The following is an 18,022-nucleotide window of genomic DNA, read 5'->3' on the forward strand; positions in this document are numbered from 1 at the left end:
AAGATAAACACCAAATAAAATTACATGCATTAAAAAACGCCTACGTATGGGTGTGGCAACAAATAAACCGTCAGCATCGGACCTGATGGCTGCTGAAGCTCTGACCCCGTTGTATTTTATTGTTGGGGCCATCAAGTTGCGGTCCATAAAATATAATGACCCATACGTGTCTTTCGTTGCCATCATTATGTGGATGACGTGTAGTGAAACGAAAAGTTTAGCCTCTCGCTGCACGTCTCTTGATAAATTTATTCAACAAGATCAGGGACATGTTCTTAGCCTAAGAAACAACGACCAACATTTAATCACTGATAATTTTATTATTTACATCACAAATAAATTGCTGATATCAATCTCTTCGAGCACATGTTGGTGATGATAGAATGCGTTGCCTCGAATTATCTAGGAAATGATCTAATCAAGAGATTTATTTTTCTATAATTTTATATTCAAGTTTATATAATTACTAATATAATAATTCCTGAAAATTTATATAAACATTAATTTTAAGATTTATAAAATTAGTTAAGATATATGTTGCCATATACGGGTTGTGGGTGTATTTCTTGATTCTTGGTCAATGGTTATAATATACAACTTGGTTTTGATTTATAAATATATTAAAATAATAATTTTTTTAAAAAAATTATTATGGTAATAATGTGTAAAAAAATCAAAGAAATTAATTTATTTAAAACAAATACAATTTCAAATCATGTCTAAAAAAGCAATTCAATATTAAATTTCATTGCCTATGTGACTTTTTCTTTGTTTTTGCTAAAACTAGAAATATCCCGACATGATGTTCATTTAAATGTCCCATCCATAAATTGGAAGGTCGGAATCGTCTTGACAATAAAATAAGAGGCGCACATACGAGAGGGGTTATTAATTATTGAGGAGAGAGGTACTGGACGTTTGGTTTTTATTTTTAAAATTAAAAAAATATATTTTTAATTAAAAATTATTTTTAAAAACAACAACTAACAAGAAAATACCTTAATCATCGCAGCTGAAGAGCTGTTGGTTGAACTGACGATCTCGAACGATAGGACCCGATTTTCTGGTCTTCCTAACACAACAGTCCAGAACGCCCTCTGACAGGCCTCGAACAGGACAGGACAGCAGTCTAGAATCTAGACCCATTAGAGTTCTTGATTTAGGTAAATTGACCCTTGAAAAATCCACAGGGATTGCAGCCCTCGAAAAGATAAAAGAGGCCCGTCCAGTGGTCCACCATGCCTAGCCAGAAGGCTCTATCAAACTGTGCACTGTCAGTTGCTTCAAATCCAGAAATGTTCAGTGTCATCCACAGATTGATGCTTTGACAAGAAAACACATGGAAAGAAAAGAGAATTCAGATACAAAATACGTTCAATATTGGATTTGCTATCTTGACTAGGAGGCATGAGGCGGCAAAGATAATTGACTTGCAGCCTCCGTTCCATCTCTATCTCTGGAATTTGGTTTTCGCCTTCTTCTCATTTGCTTCAGTTTTTAAGAGCCAATAAAGCCATTAATCTCGCAAGTTACAATAAATTTCTCCGCCAAATCGACAAGGTTAGACTGACACATCAAAGAACATACAACAATTAAATTAAACGAATGGTTTTTTGAATTTGTTGGACTACTGAAGCAGACAGAAGATAAATACGACATTTAAATAAATAATATACAATATTTTAAATTCACAAGTTTATTTTTTCTCAAATAATGACAATAAAATCCGTTTTCTTGGAAGGTTTACAAGGTCTTCTTCTTATAAAGGTTTACAAAGTCTTCAATAAATCAAGATCTCTACGTAAACTAGAAAACAAAAACAAAAGTCCAAAATTATAAAAGAAAGTAGCATAAAACTCAAAATAAATAAGAAATATGAAAATAAAAAGAAAAATCACAAAAATTATCAAAATCAGAGCCCCACAAGATTTTCAAAATCTAAAAATCCAATGATAGCAACACAATAGCTACAATAAGAAAACAACCTCTGAAAACTTCTATAAAAATTTAAATACAATCTAACTATCAGATAAAAAATTTATAGCCCTTATGAGTTGTTATTCTAATCTGGTGTGATCAGATCTTCTCTTGAGCAATAAACAGTCCTACTAGTTCATAAATATATTTGTTAGGCTATTCTTGTAATTTATCTAAGGCATATTCTCATTTAATTATAGCAGATTCATACCTAATTGCTTAGAACCATTTGTTATCACAAACCTGATTACTTCAATAATTTTGTTCAAATTTTTTTTTCTTAATTCAATTGGTTCGTTTAAGATTTAAAAAACTAAAAAAACCAATCCAAGCTGAATAAAAAAATCCGAATGAAAAAATTCATTACTAAATCAAAGCCTATAAAAAATAGCTCAATTAAATAATAATCAATTCAAATTCAAATGATTTGATTTTAACTAACATAAAATTGAATCAAACAAAACCAAACTTAGCAATTTAATTATTTTATTCGGTCCAATTCACATTTTTTAAAAAAAAACATCAGTTTGGAATTAAATTAAATCGTTTTAAATAGATACTCACCTTTGGTGGTAGGAGTTGCTCATATATTTTTAACTTCTCGAAGAAGTCAATTGGTGGCTTGACTGGAGGATCAACGACTGCTTGAAATAACTGGTAAGAAGGATTGCTGCTTAAAAATCCTGATGCCCAAGCAGCAGCGTCCAATCCGAAAGATGAGAACATATCTGAACAACTCTGAGGATATCCATTTTCAAGGATCTACCACCATGCTTATTCACTCCCTTTTTCAGGATCTGCTATCATGTTTATTTCACTCTTTTTATCAGCCAAGAAGACGCTAGCAGAAGCACACCAACCTCCCATTACATCCTAGTTGGAGCACTGCAACAGGGATTGACAAGTAAAAGAGTGAGATGGCTCGCTCATCCCATATTAAAACAGCATCAATGGTGTTGTATTAGCTAACTAGAAAGGCAGCTTAGTTCAATGCAACCCCAGCTCACAACAGCAGGGCTGGAATTACTTGGCTGAGGCAGAAGACTATACAGTTTATGAAAGTTACCATCAGCTTAGGTCACACATTTCAATAACATGAGAAGTGCCAAATAATAACATTAGAGGAGCGAGACTTTCCAGATACTTGTTCTAGCACACTGCTTTGATGGAACTACAAAATGGGTTGTGAGTTTTTGGTACAAGTTAAAGAGTTACCACACTCCTATTTTCTTCATGAGGGCATTTGGCAGCCACATGGATCCAGTCTCATTTTCTGGGTCTATACTTCAAAGCTTTCTATCTACCATTTTCTATACCTGAAAGGTTTCTGATAAGCCTTTAGAGTTCTCTACTTAAAGAAGTTTGGTTCATAAGCAAGGAAAATTAAACATTTACCGTTTCACATTCTAGCAGTTTACAGATGATCATGTACAAGGCGTTTATCTAGAACATATTCAGAGAGCATGGAGAGTTTTGGTGTATCAGCATCGTAACTTGCTGTGTGTTTCTGTGTTCAGGAGAATTCCCCGTCCTCTTTGTACATTTTCTCCTTATTCCAACACAATTTCCTTCTCCATGCACTTCAAGAACATATATACATGGCAGTTTATAAAATACCTTTCTTTCCATATGGCAACAAAGCAAAAGCAATTATAGTTTCAGTTCTATTTTGTTTTGTCGTCTTTACGAAGAGAGTGAAAACGCCCCCAATTGAACAAGCGGGAATGGCCAAAAGACAACAGGGGGAAGCAGAAGCTTTTAAAGGCAACTGAAATGGAAACTTAAATAGGACTAAAAAATGCTGAGCAAGAAAAGCAGTAAAACACAAGGAGATAGCTGTCGTTGCTTCAAAAGCAATCACCTCATAATCAACCCCTTGGATACAAATGTAATCCGGGTCAAGCAATGAGAACGCAAGTCCAGTTATCTGCAGTTGTAGCAAATGCAAAACAATTTAGGATGAAGCATTAAAACCAAGAAGACATGGAGCTTCAGTATAAAAATTGTAAATGCTAGCATATGTGGCCAGAAAACCCCGCTCTTAATCTTGAAAACCATTACAATTTGATGTTCAAGAAAAACAATAAACCTCATGAGTGAAGTAATTTATGAAATGAATTTGAACAAGCGAGATCCCTTTAAATGCAGGAAAGTGAGAGAAGAGGATCTGTAAGGAGCAGACTTGCACTAGACACTCACTTGAGGAGTTTATTTTTAGCTTCAGGTTTCTCTCTTCTTTTGTCTAATCTCCAGTGAAACAATCAAATCATGAACAGGTATTTTTTTTTTTTATAAAGATACTATATACGCAAAAAATCAATAAACAAATACTACAACAATGGTTTTTCTTTTTCCTTCCATTGCTGATACAACAGCTAAAACTATCCTTGGATGTCAAAACATGGAGAAGAGCCTGAAAAGACAAGAATTTGAGGGGAGAAATTGATCGAATAAAAACAGACCTCATATTTTGAGCAATGTGCCCATCTGGAAATTGGTGACCATCGACGTTCAAGATGTATGTGCCCGTTTGGTAATGTTTGGTAACGTGGTTGTAGGTGAGGTTCACCCGCATTCATATTTTTTAATGTTTGGCAATGTTCCTACCATAATTTTTTATTGTAGGTCCCACCACTAAAATGTGGCACAACCGCCGGTTACAAGAAGCAGCCTTTTGCTGTTTGTTGTGATCAGAAAATGGATGAACATGAACAGTGGAGCATGCTCCACTGTTCCGGCTGGACCAGTCCGGTTCAAAGGTAAAAATGCATTGAACTGGATTCGACTCAACAAAATAAAAAAATACTTTTTATTTTTTATTTTGTTTTATTCGAAAAACTAGTGTTAAACATTATTCAATAACTACATAAATTAAATGAAGATCGCTTGATGACGCCACATTTACAGAATTTGATCGCAATCTCAATTTTGTTCCTGATTATATTTTACCTGATGTTGTTGCGCTCTTAAAAAATTTATGAAAAATATAGTCTTTGTCGGATATATTTCATACATGATGGGATTGTGGATAATTTAATGGAACAATAAAAAATATTTTATATAAAGTATTATTTATTTCATGATGTAATAACAATAGTTAAATTTACAATATTTAAATTAAAAACCGTCAATATTAATATATATTTTTTAAAATTATTTTATAACCTCAATTTTAGAAACATTCTTAACCAAACACATTAAACTACTCTTTGTTCAACCTCAATTTCAACCACAGTTTTAACCAAACACCTATTTTTTCAAATCAACCTCAACTAAAAGTACTTTTTATAAAACAATTTTTTTCAAACCACAACCACAACAACTATAGCAATACCAAACACATTAGATACGGGGAAGAGTAGTTTTTCCCCGATCTTTTTTATTCATCTTGAATACAACCAGAAATTAAGAGGACATTATAAATAATGTGTTGATCAGAAGAATAAATATGCAATCATTTATACTCTAGCCATTATCTGCCTAAACCATCACCATCACATGTCACGAGAGAGTTTATGAGTTTATTTATATTTCATCAAGAGGAATGGATTTAAAGCTTTTAAAAGAGAAAAAAAATAAATAATAGTAATCATACTTGATTGACAAAAGATCCTAAAATCTAGGTTGAAATGAGATACCAAGTTATACAATAATCTTAGTACTACTAAGAAATTATTATTTCTTAATATTCTTATGATTAAAAAAATGTTACTTGCAACGTGGTAAAGGTTGAGTTGAGCTCTTAATGATTGTCATATCTTTGTATACCATGTGAAGTATAACAGAATACTCTTAATGTAAAAGCATCTATATGAGTGAGAAATGTGGTCATCTCTTTTATAATTTCGATAAATGTTGAATCTTTAAAGCATTGATGAATCCAAAAGTTATTCAGAACTAAAATAAACATAATAGTAAGAACTAGAGAAATTCTCTAGAAGAACTGTGTGAGTACTATTGTCTTGGTTTACACAAAATACTGAATAGTTCAAGACATCGCGTTCTCTACTTAGCCAAGTAAATCTGATAGTATTTCACTAAGAAAAGTTCAAAGTCAAAAGCTATTTATCCTGATATAGTAATCTACCAAATCAGTATCTCTCAACAAATCTTTGGGTCGTTTTCAAACTTGTGAAATAATTTTCATTCATGTAGGGATTGTTGAAAACTTGTTTTAATTAAACAAATTATGGGTGAATGAGAAATTAATCTCAAAAAACCCTTGGCTTTTCAACTATAAAAACCCTTGGTTTTTTATATTTAATTTTTATTTTGTGGTGGCTAATCAAATGTTGATAATAATAGGAATTAATTATTATTAATTGTTAAATCTTTTAGCCTTTAAAATTCACTATAAAGAAGAGGGTGAAGAAAAAGTTTCTAACTTGAGTTTTCCATATTTTACACACTTTTCCTCGTTTTATTTTTAGTGTTTTTCTTCTCATTTTTATACTTTAGTTTCTCTTTCAAATCTAGAGTTTAAATTCATCTTGCTAAGAGATATTCAAGTTATATAATATTTAATTTAAAGATCTTGTTTAGAAATGCATCTAAATTAAGATGGTATTGTTAGAATCTTGAAAGACATATTACAAACATTCTAGTTACATAAAAGATAAATGATTAATCATTGACAATAATAAAATATTCATTACTTTAAAGTGTTTCATCAAGTACCTTTTTTGTTTTAATTTAAACACAATTAATTTTATTATTAGTAAACATGCTATGACTTTTTATTTTATATGAATTACAAGTTTGAATATATGTTTAAAATACATGCTAGTATTTTATAATTTTTTTGTGTTGAAATTATATTTGCTATTAATTATACTTTTACATGTTTATAGTTTTAACATGAATAAATTCTAGGCTTATACTGTACATCTTTGTTTAGCATTTGCATGAGACAATAAATCTTGGTTTTACATTTCTTTCATTCTCAAGTCACACAGCGTCAACTGCAGTAATTCCAAGAGATGAAGCAGAGCAGCACGACATGTATACAAACAGGGAAATGGGAAAATATAGAAACACACAATTTTACCTGGCAGCCCTCAGCAACGGCTAATATAAAATTTCCACTTCCATGGTCTGAATTCTCCATGAAGTTCAATGAGGATGGGTAGCAGAGCTTGCAACATAGCCAAATCAGTGAATAAATGAATTAAAGATACCACAATATTCAGGATAAAGAAGTTACTTGAAGAAGTAGAAAAAAATTCAGGAATTCTGAAGGACAGAGAAATTTTAAAGGGTGAGATGTTCTATGCTGGACATTGATGTATTTTAGACTGAAGGAAGGTGTTCCCTTCGGTCTATTCAATAAATCACTCTATATTTTGGTAACTGTGTATTTTAGAAAACAAATCCCTTAACAACCAGATGAACTCCAGCCAGCACAATCTCTACCATCCCTAAATCACAGATCCCGCCACTCTCTTCTTTAAATTATGAAAAATACAATACATTTTTTTCTGACTGTGTATTTAACACGATACCAGAAAGAACAACTTTACTGCTACTAACGCGTGTAAAGTGCGCTCATGGATGTCTTGGTCATAAACATCAAAGCTTTGTGTAAAAGCTACGTGCTATGACTGCCTGGAACTAGAGATGATAAAGGCACAGAATGTTCAGACAGGTAATAGAGACAATCATTTATGTTTGAAGGAGCTGAATGTAAAGCAAGCAACAGGGATAAATCTGAAATATGTCATCTGCTAAAATTCTATACCAATGATGTTCAGAAACAATGTTGTCATTGCAAAATCAGTGTCATTAAAGAACTTCCAGTCAAGTTCTCACAGCTGTAGTTTTGTCCAAAATTCCAAGTTTCTAATCCCATTGAACAAAAACCATAATATCCGAAGCACAAAATCATAAATTTATTGATGGTTCAAAAGCATAAAGCAACTGTAGAGTTTTGAAATGGGAATTCAACTTAGTTTAATGATTTCACTATCAACAGTGGACACAGTCATCTCCTTGAGCGTGGAGAAAATGCAGTACGTAATAATACACTTAGCCATCTGTTGCGATGGTTTCAATCTCTCGCTGGTTCAATAGATATTGAAATGATATTCACCATGGCCAGAGTATATATCAACACACACAAAATTAGTGCAATAAAGAAAGCAATCACCATGGACCATTGACTTGGACTGAAGCAAAGGCCTGCCCAACTGCCTTCTCCAGCACCAGAATCTTGAGGAAATGATGAATAAGTAAGCTGTATAATATATGAAAATAACAGAAATCCATTTTGATAAGACGCTTCTTCTACTCAAAATCAGTAACGGAGACAAAAAATGAAATCGATGGTACCTTCATAATAAGAAGCTACAATAAAGAGTAATGTACCTTTACCACCAATATATAGTTTGGAAACAATAGGTGTCCAGAACAATCCACACTTCCCAACACCAAGAAGCCATCAACTCCATCGATAGGGCAAACCAGCTAAAGGCATGGACTGCATTTCATCTGTTAATGTCAATACAAAGGCACTTGCTTTCAGTTTCATAGAGGCACTATACTCTGAATTTCTAACTGATAGGAGAAGCTATTAGCTAATGAAGAGTTCATGACCTTCGTAAAGTCAGATGGTGAACAATTAAATTGACACCTCAATAGTGAAATAACACAATGAACTACGCGGATAAGCAAAACAGAGGGCTTCTTTTGCAAATTTGCAACAGCCACGTACTCAGAATGTGATGAAATACCTATGTTTGTACACGAATGAGAAGGCTTTCTTTCCCTTCCCTGACAGAAGAATCGTCCACGGGCATCTATGAAAAAGATAAGACAGGATCTGAGCAAAAGCCAACTTCTTAGGATACAAGATCAGCATCCAAAAGAAACACTAATGGCGTGGATGATGGAACTTGCTAGTTCGAGTACTCGCTCATCCTCAGTCATTGTTGCACTGTTCTCATCAAAACCACACATCCCATAAAAAAAAATGCTTTTACCAACACATTTAAGTTCCGTACTTTCTTTCTTCGGAAGCTCTTTTAACCCTTTTCACAGTTTGATTCTTTTTATCACCCCTTTCTGAACTTCCATAACTGCAAATTCTCACAGTTATTCTCAATTTTTAATTTTTTAAAGAAAGCGCTTGCTCTAAAATACGAATAACAAGAAAAGGATGGTCAAGCACACAGGTCTAGCTTTGTAGACCCACGCATGCCTGACCTTCTTTGTTAAGGCCGACAACTTCTGCCCTTCTAGATTTTTTATTTTTTCTTAGATTTTAATTACAATTCAATTGAAATTAAATTATTGAAATTATATTTACGATATTATTCTATTAAATAATATTTAGTTTTGAATTTGTTTACAAATAAGATTATATTTTTTATAAAAAAAAATTAGTGAACACTCTTTTTATAAAGCGTTTCATGGTTATTTTGTTTTTTTTTCTTAGAGTTTAATCAAAATTCATTTTAATAAAATAATTAAATTTATATTTAAGATGTTATTTCATTAGATATACTTCAATTTAACATTTATTTTCAGATAAGATTACAATATTTTTTTTTATAATATTAGCAATTATTTGGTTAATTATTATATGTTATATGTTAAGTTACTATGTAAACTCTTTTTAAGTTTGTAGTCATGAATATTTTATGAAAATAAAACTTAAATCATTATAGTTTTTGCAAATATTTTTTTGGATTACTATTGTTTTTTTTATTTAATGATTATTCTACTTATAAAAAAATGTCAGAATAACAAAAAAATCACATTAAAAAAAAGATAATTTTGACCACAAAAATTATATTTGTTCTTCATGATTTTATTTACCTTCTTACATGTGAATGTTTTTTTATCATCATATCATTTGTATTTTCTTAATTTATTCGACATTCGAGTTAAAATTATTAAAAAAATATATTTTTTATTATTATTATTTTAAATTGATCAATCATTTTATTTATTCTAATTTCTCTTAGCTTTTATTGAATAAACAATATAACTTAAAAAATATATTTTTTTATTAAAAAATAAAAAGTATATTAATAAGAATAACAAGAATTATACTAGAGAATAGTTTGTTTCATTGGAATTTAAACTATTATTTTTTTTATAAAAATTAATTTTATTTTCATATAATTAAATTAAATAACATTGAAGAGTTTCTCAGAGCGAGATCAAATATCTTAATTTATATATTTCTTGATTTTTTACTTAGTTTTTTAATATATTTTTTAATATTTATGAGTATATATAATTTTCTATTTTTTTTATTAAAAACACATAAATTTTTAGTTCACAACATTTTTTTTTTGTTATGTTAGAACATCCTCGACACATTCTTTTATGTTAAATAAAAAAGCTTTCGATCCGACACACACTAATTCCTAAACCAGATAGGATACAACAACGAGGAAGACGAAGGATTCTTAATTAGAGTAGAAGGCACAACTGACCTTTTCAGACTCCTAGCCTCCAACACCATTAACCATACTACTTTCTTTAGGTTGTCGCCGCCGGCAAGTAAGTGTCTGGTTTTGTTTTTATGTTTTTTTTTCAAACAAGATTCCGCTCTTGGCCGGCTGGTATTTTGGTGTTATCTTGTTTTTTAAAAAATTAAAATTTATTTGTTTCAAATTTTTTATTTAATGTTTTTGAATTGTTTAATACATTAATATTAAAAAAACAATATATTTTAATATATTTTTAAATAAAAAATAACTGAAAACATTAATTATCTAACCGAAGTCCCAACTCTCGAACTCTTAAACCCACCAGCGTCGAAGGTACCAGCAGAGAGCTTAGCTAGGCTTTACCATGGGTAGAAAAGAAAGGGTTTTAGGTAATTCTTTTTGGGCCTGGCCCTTTTCTTTTTCTTTTATGAGTTGGATAAATTATATTTTACCTTCTATAGATTTAACAATAATTCTTTATGATTCTCTTAGGTTTAAATTTCCAATTAACTCCATTTGGAAATTTTTTTACTTTTATTTATTTATTCATAATTTTCATTTTCCTTTCAATTCAATTTAGAACTTCCCTTCTATTATTATATTTAGATTAAATTAAAAACAGTTTGCATTCAAGTGTTTGTGTGAAGATGAAGAGATGGGACATATTTACTTATTGCAAAATCTATAACCATATAGTAGGTGGTACAATGTTAAGAGTTTTGGAGTGAGGGATTTGTTTTCTCTGTGGTCTCAGGTTCGAGCCTTGTGATTGCTAATATGATCTTCACTAGATATTTACATAGTTGTTAACTTCAGGGCCTGAGAGATTAGTCGAGGTGCGCGTAAGCTAACCCGGACACTTACGTTAATCTAAAAAGAAATTGTACATCTATTATTTGACTTGTATTAATATTTGCTTGATGTCTACCTACTAATTTGAGCATTTTATGTTTAATGATTAATGTTAAAATTGTTATGATCATATAGTTAAGCATATAAGCTCCAAAGCTCTGCTCTATTTAAAAGGAAATAATTTTCATTAAATTCAACTGGGCTTGCAATTTGATCAATTCATTTATTAAACCGTCTAAAGGCTACAAGATCTGCACATAAAGGGCAAATTTCAAATAAATGGAGTATGGAAAGCTTGACAGGGGTATATCATAGAAATAAATTTGTGAACTTCTTGAAGAATTTTGGTTTAATCAGTGATTTAATTAATGTAAAGAGCTGTGATGTGAGAATGTGAAAGATCATCAACCTGGCACATGAACACTTGCATTAGAGTGTGACTGATCACCCAATCATATCATGTGTCACATGTGCATAAAAAAAGAAGAAACCCCCGGCTTCAGGACTCCTCAATGCTAAAATTAAAATTAAAATTAAAATTAAATTTATATATATATATATATATATATATATAAAAGTTAAGAGTTGTCATAAAAACACTAGAAGCATGCACTCATTGTACTGTTACTCATTGTATTTTGAATTTGAACAATGCATCGATATCTTTGCTTTTCAAAAAGAAAACCAAAATGAACTGCTGTAAAAATATATTTTTAATGAGATTCATTTATTGTTATAAAATTGATCAAGATTTTATGCCTCAAGATTTTTTTGTCAAGATTAACCCTTTTGATTCAAGATTTTTTTGTTCTTCTTGTAATTTGTTTTTTAAATTTTTATCCTTTAATATATAGATTAATTAAGAATTAAGCTTCATAATTTATTTTATCACAGTCTCATGACTTGAGTTAAGGATTTGATGGGTTGACTCGGGTTGACTCATATTGTTTTTATCATTTTTAATTTATTTTTTTTTATTTCACCTTTCAATATTGAATTTAGATTGATAATTGAAATTTATAATTTGTTTTTATTTTTTTTATATTGGATTATTCTGGTTTAATGATAAATGTTTGATAGGTTAACCATGGTTGACATATGTTTTTTTTAATCTTTTTAATTAATTTTTTTTTAATTTCATTCTTTACAATGGATTGATTGATAATTATACATTAATGTATTTTTTTATTTATTTTCTATGAGATTATCACAGTCTCATGATCTAAATCAAGAATTTTACATGTTAACATTAGTTGACCTGGGTCAATCTAATATGTTGTTATTTCAATATTATTTTTTTTAAAAAAATATTTTCTTGAAGTTTTTTTAATCAAACTATATTTTTTTTCTTTTGATTGTCCAAGTTGTTTTTTATCAAAGAACCATCTCAATCCAATAGCTTAAGTTGTTAAGTAAAATCCCAGGATATGATTTATATTATTTTCTAACATATTTTTTTAAATTAAAACCCGGCACTTAGTAACCACTATGCGAGTCTATTGAATTCTCTTCTCCTATGTGGTATGTAGGACCGCGAAACTTAAATCTAGTTAGGTTTCAATTAATTCAGTGCTCCACCAAACTCTCTCGTATCCGTGTCTGAATTAATTGCAAGGGGGGAAAAGAGAAAGAGAAACGGAACTTTTGATCGTCATTTTATGTTCTGTTGAAAGGAAAACTATTTTGAGAATAGATTTAATAAATAAGCAGTCCCTCTTATGAATCGGCGAACCAGTTCTGGAGAGTGGGATTTCATGTTCGAACTCTCAGCAAAATTCTGTGAATTTGATATAAGAAAACGAGGACATAGATAAAAAAAAATGTTAATTTAGATTATAGACTTGACTGAATTAAATAAATTGATTTTATTTTAATTATATAATAAAAAATTAGATAACAACAATAAATGAAACAAACTAAAACAATATATTTTAAAAAAAAAGATAAAAAAATATTTTTTAAAATGAGATAAATGATATAGTTTAATTCTCAGTCTATTAAATATGAAATGATGAAATTAAAAAAAAACATAAAAAATCGATCTGAGTCAACACGATAAACTTGTAATCCGGTTATTAGGTTCGAGTCAACTCGAGTTATCCCACTAAACTCACAATCTAGATTATAAGATTAGAATATTCTAATAAAAAAGAAAATAATGAAAATTATAAAACTTATTTAAAAAAAAATTCTATGTCAACCCATGTTAATTTTTTAAAGTCGTAATTTGATTCATCAAATCAAAAGCATGTTGTAATTTTTTTTTATTTCAAGATTAAAGTTGTTATTTTACTGTATTTTAAAACATGAAAAGATTTAAATATCTTTTAATGTCAATTTTAAAAAATTGACTTTGAAAATAATTAAATTATTTTACTTGCTAAAGAACTAAATGGTCCCTTAGAAAAAACATAAATACCACCAATAGCCAGGCATTTAATATTTTCCTGGAAGGGAAAATGGAACATTATATTGTTTCAGTTAACGGTGCAAATGAATAGTGTTTTTAAATGCCCAATTAGCTCTTGTTAATTCTTGATGAAGCAAAAATCCAAGAAAATTATCCCAATATATAAACTAATAAAAAGGCAAAATAATAGCTGTCCTTGGATCAATTTTCCTATGAGATTTTTCTATTGTAGTCTGCGAATATATATATATATATATATATATATATATATATATATATATATATATATTAACAAAATAAAAAAGAAAAAAGTTAAAATTTGATACCGGTGAGGTAAGACATGTCAAAAACCATGAACACAAAAGCTGATCATGGGATTATATATAGCGTGGAGAAGTGGAACATCCATGGGTGAAATACACTTCTCAACAATTAAAAAGATTCCATCACACCCCTTCCCCCCTGTCTTATACATGCTGAGTATGCTCACGGTATGATATATAAAATCAACAGCATGCGTGGTATGGGCCTGCATTTATTATTTGTGATTCATTTTTCTTTTCATTAAGCGAGAGAGAGATCCTTCAGTTCAGATCGATCTTTAACTCTAGCTATCTGATGTCTGGGTCTGACCCAGTACTGGTCGCGGGTGGCCTGAGCCCTGGTCATCATCTATGGAAACCTCAAGCAGAGTTTGATCAGTATACATATGCCTCCTTGAGAAAAGGCCCCCCAGTTATAAGCAGTGCCGGAAGTGCAGTTATCGGCACTTCAGTTTAGATATGATGGAAAGTAGTGCTCACTTCTCAGAATCTGTCAATCAGTTGAATTTCTTAGCCCTGTGGCTCCTTTGTGGTTGAGCCGGCCTGAATTTGTATTGCGTGGCTGGCTCTCTTCTGAACATCAGTCAGGTGAGTTCTCAAGTGTTTGCATGCCTGATGAACAAGGGTCTGGTGTGTTTCTGCGAGGAGGGCTTGCCTTCTCTTTTTCTTTCTCCGGCACAGGACAGTACTGTGTCGTTTTATTAATTTCTTTTAGAATCTTAGTTGCTAACTAGTTCCCAGTAGTTGTGAATTGTGGAACAATTAATTATCTTTTGTGAATTGTAAACAATGAATGCAAAATCTCCTCAGCCCATATAAGTACTGTACAAATTTCTGTCACCTAGTGACAAAAACTATCCTTTTCTATCGTTATTTTCTTTCTTTTTTGGTATTTTTCTGTCCATTTGTTAATAAATTTTTAAAAAACTAAACGCATCAGTGATTTGTGTAATGATAATTTTCTTGTTCTCAAACAAAATATTGAGATGGATACAGGTGTAATATAGTTTTTTCACCGTGTCCATTACTCATTATTGGTTTTGGTCGGGGATAAATAGATTTTTTAATATTTTAAAATCACGGTGCGATAAATAAATTACTTTGACAATATTTAAGAGTTTTATTTATTTATTTTTTCTATTAAATTATTCTTATTATAAGCAGAATTTTTTTATCAGTTTTTAAGAGGTATTTTATATTTTTTTAATTATAATTAAAGTTTGTTACGAAGCAAATTGATATTTTAATAAATATAAAATATTATTTAAAAACAAATAGTTAGAGCATGAATTACAAACAGCAATGCATCCGTCGTTCCATTGTGTTTGAGCGACTTGTGCGGCAATTCCTCCCTCTTCATGAGATGCGTGTCTTGTTTATCTCCAGTGTGGCATTGATGAATTTTTTCTTTATTATAATTGATTTTCATGTTTTATCTTTTTAAAGTTTTACAAAAATTATTTAATTTATTTTTCTTTCAGATTTATTTTTTTAATTATTTATTTTATTTAAAATAATTTATAAAAATAAAATTTTATTTTTTTATTTCATTATCCTTGATTTTTTTATATATATCAAAGTTTGTTCTGATTCTTTTGATTACTATTTGATTTATTTGAGATAATTTTTAAAATTAATTTTTTTACGATTTTATCCTTTATTTTTTTATAAGATTTGATCTTCATTTTTTTTATTGTTATTTTTTTATTTTAATAAATTTTTTAAAAATATTTTTTTATTTTATCATTCAAAATTAAATTGGTTGAAAATTAAGCTTCTTGATTGAACATGAGTCTAAGATTTTTTTTTTCCTATCAGATTTGATTTTTATTTTTCTTATTGTTATTTATTTTATTTTAACAAAAATTTTAATTGATTTATTTTTTTCTGATTTTATTTTTCAATATTAAATTGATTGGAAATTAAGTTTCTTGATTAAGTATGAGTTTAAAATTTTACGGGTTACGAGTTTAGGAGAGTAACTCATATTTAAAAACTTTACCCGAGTTTGCTTGGTTTCCTTTTTTTTTTTGAGCTAGTATTTTTTTGGTTTCATCCACCAACATTTATTTAATTGGAGATTGGATTTCATTATTTTTTTAATTTGTTTTTTATAGGATCTTTCACTAATTTTGAAAATAACTGAGGTTATTTCGAGTCATTTTATTTCTTGTTCTTTGTTAAATTTTACTTTTTTTAAAGAAGATTTTGTTTTTAATTTAAATGAGATTAGTTGATTAAATATAATCATGAGATATTCACGATATAATATTTTGTTTAATTTTCTTTTAAGGTCGCTGCCTTGATGATGTGTGTGTTTTCTTTCGATGTCATCATGCAACCCTTCACAACAATGATAAAATTATTTCGGTGAACTCTTTCTAATAACAGGGAGTTGTCCATCGCAGAGTGACGATGAGTCTACAAGGAGCTCTTTTTTTTTTCTCCTCTCAAATATAATATTAACAGTTTATTTTTTATAATTAATTATTAAAAAAATTATTTAATATCAATATTTTTTTAATTATATTATTAAATTAATCAAACTCATTAAACTTAATCAAGTAAATAACTAAATCTTTTATTTTTCTTACTGTTTTTAAAAATGCTAACATCAACTTAACATTTTTGTCTTTCTCTTTCCTAGCTATCATTTATTTAGTTTTCTTCACTTTCTTTTCTCTTTTGATTTTTATATAACTTACGGGGATAAAAAAATTCATAGAACGAGACAAAATATGTCACGGTTTTTTTTTTCTTCTCTGAAACAGAAAATACACGGATAAATGTATAAAGGCGGGTGGGGGCGCGGCGGCAGTGCTGAAACGACTATGTACTATGCACAAATGAAGTGGACAAAACAGGGCAGGACCGCCTTCGTTGAGCCTCAAGTAGCTTTCTTTGTCCGCTTCCTATATTAGATAAATTATAATTTCAGTGACAAGGAAATGACCATAACCAGCTTACCAAGAGAGAAGCTTGAAAATTCTGTGTGTAAACCTTCTTGTCAGTTTTAAATTTATTAGTGAAGTATAATAAGTTTTAGAGTTATTAAAAATTTACCTGGTTGTTATTTTAAGATTTTCAAAATTAATTGAAATGTGTGTAAATTATTTGATTGAAATGTGTGTAAATTTATTAGTGAAATGTGTGTAAATTAATTAATTGAAATGTGAGAGAAGATTTTTAATTTACCTGGTTGTTACTTTTAAGATAACACCACCATCAGCCACAAAATCTTCAAGTTCCACCGAAAGTCTATCACCCTTAGCATAAGGGCATGTTTGTCTAGGATTGAAAGGCATTGCATTTCAATTTTGAGTTTTCTTTTACTTCTGGCTGGTTTAAAAAAAATCTAAAAAATTAACACTGTTTAAAAATATTCAGAGAAATAATAACGTATAGAGAGTCGTAAATGAGTTTACATTAGGGTAAGAAAAAAAACTGAAAAATTAAGAAAATTAAAAAAAAAAAACGAAAAAATCGAATCGTGAAAAAAACTGATTAAAATTTTGAAAAAACCAACCGGTTCGGTTTGGTTTCGGTTTTATAAGCCTGAAACTGAAAAAATCAAACCGAACCCAAGCAAAAAAAAAACAGAAAAAAACCAAGCCAGCCCAGAAAAAACCGAGCCAAACCGGTTTGAACCGGTTTTTGTCCTAAAAAACAGAACCGAAACCGGCTTCGGTTCGGTTTCAATTTTTTTAAAAAAATTTTGGTTTGATTATTTAAAAATAAGACCGAACCGAATCGAAAATGACCATCCCTTGTTTAAATGGAAACTCAACTCTTTTCAAAAAAATTTGGAGAGGCAATTTTAAGATTTAAATTTTAAAAACTCTATTTTTATACAATAATAAGTATTTTATTCTTATACAAAGTCTATGAGGAAAAAGAGTTGTGTTTGATATAAGATGGGATTTAAAATGTTTTGAACGAGAAAAAATTATAGCAATTTAATTAAGATAAATTCATGTGAATCTATATGATTAATAAATAAAATATTTTTTAAAGAAAAAATA

General features: G+C 29.6%; 2 long non-coding RNA genes across 2 annotated transcripts; one reads left to right on the forward strand and one right to left on the reverse strand.

The window, feature by feature from the left end:
* Positions 1 to 2,533: 2,533 nt before the first annotated feature.
* On the reverse strand, positions 2,534 to 8,212 carry LOC133693439 (uncharacterized). Its single transcript, XR_009842127.1, has 3 exons — positions 7,025 to 8,212; positions 3,839 to 3,904; positions 2,534 to 2,862 (listed from the first exon to the last, which is right to left on the reverse strand). It is a non-coding gene; the product is annotated as an uncharacterized LOC133693439 (long non-coding RNA).
* A 5,842-nt stretch (positions 8,213 to 14,054) lies between these two features.
* Positions 14,055 to 17,062, forward strand: LOC133693161 (uncharacterized). Its single transcript, XR_009842085.1, has 2 exons — positions 14,055 to 14,588; positions 16,772 to 17,062. It is a non-coding gene; the product is annotated as an uncharacterized LOC133693161 (long non-coding RNA).
* Positions 17,063 to 18,022: the final 960 nt, after the last annotated feature.

Source organism: Populus nigra, chromosome 5, assembly GCF_951802175.1.
Source record: "Populus nigra chromosome 5, ddPopNigr1.1, whole genome shotgun sequence".
Lineage (NCBI taxonomy): Eukaryota > Viridiplantae > Streptophyta > Magnoliopsida > Malpighiales > Salicaceae > Populus > Populus nigra.